Genomic DNA, 10,270 nt, shown 5'->3' on the forward strand with positions numbered 1-10,270 from the left:
CATGCCAAGCATCTTTTCGTGTGCTCGTTGGTCATTTGTCTATCTTCTGCGGAGTACCCTCCCTTACTTCTGTCTTATCACCACCACTTGTGTTTTTTTCTGTCTTCACACTCTAGACCTTGGGCTCCATGAAGGCAAAGACTTTGTTCCCTGCTGTATCCCAGTTCCATCTCATAGTAGGTACTCAATAAATATTTGTTGATTGAATATCTAAATGTTTCCCTTGATTTTTTCTCAATCCATCTTCTGCCTAGCCTCACCAGCCAAAATTTTGTCTCTTACATTTTGCCATTTGTATAATGAGAACAATAGTGCCATGAATAAGCCTTTCCAAAGTAGACAGGGGACCCAGTGTCTGATTCAGAGCCCTGCACCTGGAGCAGATTCATGCTCTCCCATTCCTCCCATAGCCAGTCTCAGCTGCCTTCAATCTGTCACTAAATTTGGCATTACCCACCTCCCTTGTCTCCCCCCACCAACCCCTGCATCCCCACTGGCTTTTATTATTGCTCTTCTCCCCACTGGAGCGCCTTGTCCAACTTCCCTATCTTTCAACACTCAGCTCCAGGGTGAACTCCCCTTCCAGGTCTGCCCCCCTCCCGCCAACTCTGATGCCTGATCAGCCCTTCCAGGGACCTCAGACTGAGAGGCAAAAGCAGGAAAGACCCTGTGATGAGAGGCCAGGCCAGGCCAGGCTGGCATCCTCTACTCGCCAGAGCTCCCAGGCCCAGAGAGTAGCTTCTGGTGGCCTTGATCTCAGAATTGGCCCTGCCCGTTCTCTCTTACTCTGCCCTCTCTCTGCCACCCTCTCTCTGTGCCTTCCTGTGTCTAGAACATGAACTCCACAAAGGCGGGGCTGGGTCACGCCTGTCTCTGTATCTCCCACGCCAGCACAGAGGAGGCGAGAATCATCGCTTGTTGAATTGAGTTGTCTGGTTTTCTGTCATCTCCAGGCTATTCTCTGTCCTCCCTCCCACCTTTTTTTCTTCCTCTCCATCCCCTAACCTACTCTGCTCCCTTTCTCTCTGGCTCTGCCTTGTCTCTTTCCATTTATCTTTCTGTATGATGTGATGTAGACCTTGGGGGCACTTGGCCTTGGAGTCAGTATGGATCTTCTGGTGCTGCTCAAAGTGTTTCCTTGATCCTCTGCATCAGAGCCACCTTAAGTCAAATGTGTTGGTGTCTGAGCCACTCTCCAGACCTCCTCTGATGGTTATCTACTGCTGTGTAACAAATACCCCAAAACTTAATGACTCAAAACAACAACCATTTTATTACATCTCACAAGTTTGTGGGTCAAAAGTTTGGGCAGGGCTTGGCTAGCTGATTCTTCTACTCCACGAGGCATAAATGGGGTCACTTGGTGGTTTTCAGCTGATGGGTGGGCTGTGGACTGGAAGGTCCAGCACACCTTCAGTCACATGTCCAGGGCCCTAGTGGGGATGGCTGGAGGGCTTGGCTCAGCTCCATCTCTCTTCTCCAGGGAGTCTCAGGCCTCTCCATGTGGTGTCTCCAGCAAAGTGATGAGACTTCTTACAGGACAGCTCAGGGCTCTGAGAACAAGTGTTCCAAAAGAGGAAGTAGAAGCTGTCAATCTCTTAAGGCCTGGGCTCAGAAGGCATGACATCACTTGCCCAATTTTCTATTGGTCAAAGCAGTTACAGCCTACTCTATTTAAAATAGTGCTTCCTCACTCATAGTCAAGGTGGGGACATAGATCCCACCTCTTGATGGGAGGAGGGCCAAGGAGTTGGTGGCCTTCTTTAGTCTGCCATACCTACTGAGTCACGCTCTTTGGGGTAGACTCACGATTATGCTCCTGAACTTGAAGATCCAATGCTACGGCCCTCATCTGCCCTAGAGTTCATGTCCTCCTTCCCTGGGCTGTTCCTTTGCCCAGCATGCCTCACGGCCTGTCATCATGGGCTTAGATGCTGTCAACCCCACACTCACCCCACTGTCATCAGACAGCCCCCTTCCTCCACCTACCTCCCCACAGCACATGCTGACACTTTTATGAGATACGTGGGTATGCCACAGAGGGATGGCAGGATTCAAGTGTGAGCAGCCAGCAGGCATTTGCCAAAGAGACTGCGTCGTGCACATGGTGGATGTTTAGCGATTGCATGTTCCTGTTCTCACTGCAGAAAAAGGCCTGGAACTGGAAGATGAAAACAGTCCTTGAACCACAACTCCGGGGGACTTTGTGTAAAGCCACCCAGGGCACAGAGACAAGAGGTGACAGTCTGAGGCCACATGGACTTGTTGACTCTCCAACAAGTGAAAATGAGTTTGTGCCTGGTGCCCTCCTGGCTGGCTGCTGGCCTGGGGACTCTGAAGGCTTTGCCACCACCCTCTCCATGCAGGTGAGAGTGGAATGGGTCCTGGTACCTAAAATGTCCTCTGAGATTGGCTGGACTTGGGTCTTCAGGAGGCTACTGGAGCAATCTGGGAGGTGTTCCTGGAGGGAGAGTCTTGAGCTGGGACCAAAGGGTGAGGAAAGTGTGACTGGCCCAGTGGAAGGAGGGGGGTCTGGCGTCAGACCCAGGCCTGAAGGCCAGATTTGCTGTTGACTAGCCGTGTGCATGTGGGAAAGTGATTGAAGCCTCACTGAACCTCAGTTTCCTCATCCGTAAAATGGGGCTGATAATACCTGTCTCTGAGGGTTGTGCTCCTTTTCTGCTTGTTATAGATCTTCTCACAGTCTCAACCTGCAGCACGCTGGTGATGTGGGGAAAGGCCCGTGATGCTGTGGTGACTTTTATCTGGAAAATGACAAAACCCGGGTGTCCTGGTCCCTCCCTCGCCCTAATACCTTACCTGTTCACTCTTTGCCCCCGGCCCAACCCATCAGTGTTTCCCCGCTGGGGTCCTTTCTCTCTCCCAACTCCCTTCCCTGTTGCACTCTGCTGGGTGCACACTGCATTCAGGGACCACATGGCCTCCTCCTCTCTGCGCCTCTCTGCCTGGCCCACTCGGGCCTCTTCCTCTCCATTTCCCTCCCCTCCTCCCAGCACATCACTCTCTCTACCTCTCCGCAGAGCCTGGGAAATTGAGGAGTCCCTTGTGGCAGGCGGGCAGGGCCGACCTTGATGCACATCTTCAATAAAAGATGAGCAGAGGCGGCAGCCTCCCCAGCTTGCCTCCCCTGTGCTCCCCTCCTCCCTCCGGCCTCCTGCTCTCCTCTCCTTCCCTTGTAAGTCCACCATAAGGGACCGTTGCTCTGGGTTAAGCGTTGCCCTCACTAGGGTCCTTCTGGAGGGTGCAAATCCCTTGGATGTGGGAGTGTGAAGGAGAAAAGCTTTCGCTGGGACCGGGGGAAGTAGTGTGGGCAGGGAGGGGGTTGCACTCTGAGGCTGTGGGCTCTGACTGCTTCTGCCTTAGAGCTTTACAGGGAACCTCCCTCCCCCACCGGGCTTCGCAACTGTCCGGACAGTTCAGCCCCCACCCCAGCCCAAGGCCATCCTGGGCTGGAGTTGAGGGGCTGTCATCAGCAGCCTAGTCCTCACTCACTCGGAGAACTTGGAATCAAGTTCCCCACAGACCCAGGTCCTGCTCGGCCTGGTTCAGGAGTGATTGAAGTGAGTGTTCATCCTCATTACCTCTAATCCTCACAATTAGCCCATGAGCTGGGGATCATTGTCCCATTTCACAGATGAGGACACTGAGGATCAGAGAGGTTCAGAGCCGCCCATAGCCACTCAGTCCATAGGTGACCTGGGCAATGACTTGAGCCACAGCCTGTCTGGCCCAAAGCCAAGCTTGACCCCTGAACCACTGGCCTCAGAGCTGTGCACAGTCTGGGGCCCTGGCTCCTGCCCTAACCAGGGAACACAGCTCCTCCTCCTCTCTGAGGCTGGAACCACTCAGGCCCTCGGATGTGGGCCCTGTGGGATGGACAGACCTCCCAGAACCAGGCTGCCAATTCCCCGGCTCCTCAGTGTGTCCCCTTTCCCCCTGGACCTTTTGAGACCCCAGAACCTGAACTCCTTGAGCTGTCCACATGGTGGGTGTGTGACTCTGGCTGGCCCAGCTCCTCTGCCCCTTAGGCCTTGAATGCTTCTTACAGATGTATAGGAGGTGTAGATATATATATGGATGTGTGTGCATGGATGAGCAGATATAGTGTCTATAAAGGATGTGGGGAAAAATGAGTGAATGAATTTGGAAATGAATGAATGAATGAATGAGAAGTCCCTCAAATGGATAAGTGAATGAGGCATTGAGTCAGTGAACTCTGCCCACCAGGTAAGGTAGAGGCAGGAGCAAGGAGACTGTGTCCCCTGGGCATCTCTCTCCCTGTGAGGTCCACTGTACCAGAGATGCCCACCAAATGTTCATATTCCCCTCTCAGAGTGGAGAGTTGTCAATGGGATGTGAATGCCCATCCAGACTACATCTCTCAGCATTCCTTGCATGTAGATAGACCACGTGACTAATTCTCACCAATGGAATGTAGGCAGAAGTGACATTTTCCTGGAAGAGGCACCTAAGAGGCAGATGTGCCCTCTCTCCTCTCTTTTCCTCCATGTGCCAGCAGGATGACAAGACTCCAAGGCCCTGGGGAGGGGAGAGGGAGCCACAAGCTGGAAGGAGCCTGGGTCCCTGTATCCTCACGTGGAGGAGACCGCCTGCCTACCGGCATAGGACTGTTAGAGGAGGAGAAACAAGAAGTAGTGATAAGCTACTGGAAGTTTAGAGTTTTTTGTTATGGCAGCTAGTGTTGCCCTAACTAACGCACTCACAGAAGCCAATTAGTCATTGTTAAGCTGTGGAACTTAGCCCAAAACACTCAGGCAGGGGCCGCGGAGACCCTCACCAGACAGGCATCCATGAAGAGGGCCAGCAGGGGGACAGACAGCGTGACCTCACAGCTTTCTCCTCACCTCTCACATTCAGGAAGGAGTTAATGTTGCTCCTGGGTCAGGGGAGGGACTCAGGTGTTGGGGTTAAAAATGACTAATTAGGCAAAACTAATCTACCGTGTTAGAAGTCAGGATAGTGGTTATCCTTGAGATGCGGTGACTGGAAGGGGCACAGGAGAGCTGGTGATTTCCATTTCTTGAGCTGGATGCTGGGTACATGGGTGTGTTCAATTTGTGAAAATCCATTGAGCAGTACATGTATGATTTCTATGTTTTCAGTATGTATATTATATTTCAAGAAAAAAAATGTAAATGCCCAGGAGAGGGAAGGTTAAGGTGAGGAGAGAAAAAGGGTGAAAGAAGATGGGGTGGAAACAAGGGGAGAATGTCAGCAGAGGGACAAAGGAGGAGTGTGGGCCAGGCAGAGGGCAGCCCCGCCCCTTCACCCGCACTGCACTCTGGGACATATGCCTCCTCTCTTTCCTTGGCGGGTCACCATAGGCCATCACCTACACCCATCGTCCGTCCATCCCACATTGGGCACCTATTGTGTCCAGGTCCAGGAAGCATACAGGCTGTCCCGCTGGGCAGGTGCCCTAGCCTAGGGACCCTCAGCCTCAAGGAGTGTGCAGTGAGCTCTCCTTGGAAGCCTGGAGCACCACACATCTGGGTCCACGTGTTCCAAAAGGGACAGGGCACTTGTGGGGAAGCGGTGGGGGTGAAGGGAAGTGGAGGGGGGTGGTGGCGGCTACAGAGGTGGAAGCTGAGGCTGTCTCGGTGGATGTGACCCAGTTTCATCTCCAATATCTGTCTGCCAGCAGAATAGATTCTAGTCACCTGAACCCATTGCATAGGTCCACATAGTACACACATCTCACATGTATCTCATATACATGCTACATGCAGAAAGTCCCATACACGTGCCACATACATGGCCCCACACTCCTTTATGCTCCGTGGACATACCCTATACACACATCCATATGCATGCCCCATAGCCATGCCTCTTAGACAAGCCCCAGACACGTGCCATATCCACTCATCCAGGTACACACACTCATGAACATGTCTGTGCCTCCTCTAGACCTCAGACACACACCACATCACACAACTCCTGACAGACACAGCACACACATACTCCCTCGTCAACATGGGCCCCACACATGTGCATCTGTGCACAAACACATGCACCAACACGTCAGACCCCAGGACAGAGATGGCTGGAGAGGGCCTACCTGCGGGAGAAGCACCCACAGTGACCCAGACCCCCAGGCACCCAGAGGCAGGAGGGGATCGACTGAGGGTCCCTTCATGGGGTCTAACCTGGGCCCATCTCTTCCATGAGGCCTTTCCTGACCGTCTAGCAGCCCAAGAGAAGTCCTCTTTGAGCTGCAGAAATCCCGGCTTACATGAAAGGACAGATAATTCGTGTCCTTGTAGGGATCTGCCAGGGGCCCAGGCCGTGCCCCAGCAGGGGCAGCAGCCAGAGAGAGCTGGGAGCAGGGCTGGAGGCAGAGCCAGGTGGGAGCCCCCGGGGAGCTCCAGGATCCTTGGACTGGACCAAGCTCAGCCTGCCCACTCCATCGGCTGTTCTGGGGAGAGGCGGATGGCTTGGGGCAGGCTGTCAGCGTGGGACGGGGAGAGAGCTGGGCTACCCGGAAAAGGCCTGCGTGTGCGTGTGTGTGTGCGCATACACAGCGATCGGTATAAATATGGTGCATTTAACTGCACACGACCAAAAAGCCTGCCAACCCACTGGCAGCAGCAGGGCCTTGCTCTCCCCTCTGGCCCTGCTTTCATTACTCCTCCAGGGACCCTGGCAGGCTGAATTTGCTTCTCGAGCCACAGGCCCGCTCAGACAAAGCCTGTGCTGGCCCAGTCCTGCGAAGGCAGCGAGGCCCCGTGCCTCTGCTCTGCCTACGACTGCCCGTGGGCTCCTGCTCCTCTGTCTCTGGCTCCCGCGTGGCCCCGTCAGAGCCCTCCTCCCCGCAGCCCCGCCTCAAACCCGGAGCCTCCCCGTGAGCCCCCCGAGGGCCCTGACCCACAAGTGAGGACAATCACAAGGACCGTCACCACTATTGAGCATCTCCTGTGTGTTGTAGACTTTACATCTTCAATCCTCTCAGTAAGCCTGGGATGGGCACTGTCATCTCCATTTCACTAGTGAGGAGGCTGAGGCCCGGAGAAGTGATTTGCTCAAGGCTCCACAGCCTTGGAAGTTGGGGGAATGCGGAGGAGGTCTGAGGTCTGGAGTGAGGTGACCTCCTGTTGGCCCTCAGCGGCCTCATCTTCCAGGCTGTCCTCCTGGACTACTCCAGCCCTGCTGCACTCTTCCTTCTGGAAGGTTCTGTTATACTGGGAAGCATGGAGTCAAAATTATAATGCAGCATGGTGCCACTGAAACTTTGGCAATTCGTGGTCTATCTCCGCATTTTTGCTCCTCTGAGTACCTTCTGTACTGCTATTGAACTCTCTCCTGCCATCAGATCCTGTTTGCGCTCAGCCTTATATGAGCAGTGCTGCCCAGGGTGTGGCAGGCTTGACCTGCTGTTTCTACCTCTTAGACACACGTCACAGTAAATGGGCTGTGGCCTCTGCCTCCGTGCCAGGACTCTCCAGTGTGTGGTCAGTGTGTCCCCCGCCCTCCTCTCCGGCCTCCTCCTGTGTCCTCCCCCACAGCTGCTGGGACAGTTCCTCCCCTCCAGCAGCCAGGCTGATGACCTGCTCCTCCCCCGGGGAAAGCCACGGGCTGGGGTCTGCTCAGGTCTCCGCGAGGACTCAGGTCCCAGCCACCAACCACGGCTGGCAAGGTCACTTGACTTGAGCCTCAGTTTACTAATTGTCCCCACGTCATACCCATGCCCAGCAGGGGCCTGGCACAGAGAAGCCATCCCCTAGATGCTGCCAAAGCTGCGCTGGGCTCCCACTGGGATGGGGCTTTCCCGTTTGTAATGGAGGCCTCCTCAGCACACTGCAGTAGATGTGGAAGGTTCTGGGCGAGGATGAGATGCTCTGTGATTCAAACAGGCCCTTCCTGGTTCACTCCAAAGGGGCAGCAGCAGGGGCTCGAGGGTCCCACTGACCCCCCTCCCCCTTCCTGAGCCAGATCTTTCCCCTGAGCCCAGCCCAGCCCAGGAACATCTGCTTCAAAGCTCACAATACCCGCTGCCTAACACACAGCCTACACCCCCTCACACACACCACATACACCACACACATACACATCACACACCATACACACACACACACACCACACACATATATTACACACGCACACGCATTACCCCCCCACATATCACACACACACCACATACACCACACACATACCACATACACCACACACATACACATCACACACCATACACCCACACCACACACACTACCCTCCCCACCCCCACATGTCACACACACACTACATACACCACACACCACACAGAATCACCCCAGCCCATGAAAGGAACATTTCCAATCACCCCCACCCCGGACCCAACCGGCCGACCTGGGTCCCTGGCAGGAGGGGAGTTAACCTAATTACTGGCCTGCAGTCTGCCTAGCACGAGGCTGTCAGCCTGGCTGCGAGAATATTAACACTAGCAGGAGCCCAGGAGGGAGAGAGAGCGCAGGGCTGAGAGGAGTTATTTTTAGGTGACGGAGGTGGGGTTTGCAGTGGAGCTGGGCTGGTGGCGTAGGGAGGAGGGGGCTTCGCAGAGTGATGGAGGGCTCAGGTCAGGGAGCTGAGGCAGCCTGGCTGTGGCCTAAGAGGGAGCAGGTCCTAAGAGAGGACCTAAGAGGGAGCAGACCAGTCTGGGGCTCCCAGGAAGGGTGGGGGGCCGAGAGAAGGAAAAAGGGACTCGCTGAGACTTCCTGCCAGAGCTGTCCCACTGCGCTGGGTTGCCAGCTGCGGAGAATGTGAAATGGCTCTAAAATGGGGAGAAGGCTCTGCTTGATCTGCCAGCCCCTCACCCACCCACAGACAGACACACACAGGGTGGGAGCAGGCGGTGCGTTTCCATCAGGCCTGTGAGAGCAGCTGGGCAGTGGCTGGGTCTCTGACTTCCCGGGGGCACACCAGTCTCTCTGAGAACGGCTGGGCCCTTCCAGTAAGGCTCCTGATCTGGGGTCAATGCCCTCTGAGTGCCTAAGGAGTGCCGCCAAGATTCTGCCTCCCAGCGTGGCGGCACGGTGGGAACACCACCGCCCAATCCTCTCTCCAGAAGCACGTGAGATATCAGAGCTCAGTGACAGGAACCCAAGAAATCCCAGGGTCTGGCTCCCAGAGACAGAACCCACTCACGTGCAGGGTCTGCCTAGCGGTGGAGGGAGCTGTGGGGGGGAGACGAGATGCCTGAGGCACAGCCCTGCACAGGCTGTGCACAGGCCACGGGCACCGTGCTGAAGGGGGAAGCTCTGCAGTCAGACTGCCTGGGTTCAAATCCCAGCTCCCTTTACTTGCTGTGTGACCTTGAACAAGTTACTCAACCTGTCTGGGAGTCAGTTCTCTTGCTGTAGCATGGAGATGCTAATTGTACCCGCTTTAGAGGGTTGTGATGAGGATTAAAGGGAATATGCCTGCAAAACACCTAGGAGGTGTGTACTAGTTTCCTGTGGCTGCCGTAACAATTACTACAAACTTAGTGGCTTAAAACAACACAAATTCATTATCTAACAGTTCTGGAGGGCAGAAGTTCTAAAATCAAAGTGTCAGCAGGGCTATGTTCCTTCTGGAGGCTCTAGGGGAGAGTCTGTTTCCTTGCCTGCCTTTCTGGAGGCTGCCTGCAGTCCTTGGCTTGTGGCCCCTCCCTCCATCTTCAAGGGTCGCAGCGTAGCATCTTCAAATCTTTCTGTTTCTCTCTCTCTCTCTCTGACCTGCTTCTGTCATCACATCTCCAATTCTGATTCTGACCCTCCTGCCCCCCTTTTATAAGGACTATTGTGATCACATCAGGCCCACCCAGATAATCCAGGAGAATCTCCCCATCTTAAAACATTTAACGTAATCACATCCACAAAGTCCCTTTTGCCATGTAAGGCAACGTATCCAGTAGGTTCCAGGGATTAGGACATGGACACCTTTGGGAGCCATTATTCTGCCTCCCACAAGGAAGCTTGGGAAGTAATGAGTGCTCAGCAGATGTGAGAGAGGGAAAAAAGTGCTCACGGCCTGGACAGGGTGACACAGCTTACACAGCCAGGGGATGGTTTAGAATAGGGGTTTCCAGGGGCTGCCAGGAAAAGCTGGCCCTGTTTTAGGAAAAAAATGAACTCAGGATAGGGTACCTGAGACATTACAACAACTCCCTGGTGCACAGCCCTTTACAGTTTGTAAACGGCTTTTCATTATCTCATAGGTGAGGAAACCGAGAAAATAAGTGGATGACACTTCACCCAAGGTCACTCAGGTGCAA

The sequence above is a fragment of the Ceratotherium simum genome, chromosome 26 (assembly GCF_057802395.1).
Source record: "Ceratotherium simum simum isolate JZ-2026a chromosome 26, ASM5780239v1, whole genome shotgun sequence".
In the NCBI taxonomy this organism is placed as follows: Eukaryota; Metazoa; Chordata; class Mammalia; order Perissodactyla; family Rhinocerotidae; genus Ceratotherium; species Ceratotherium simum.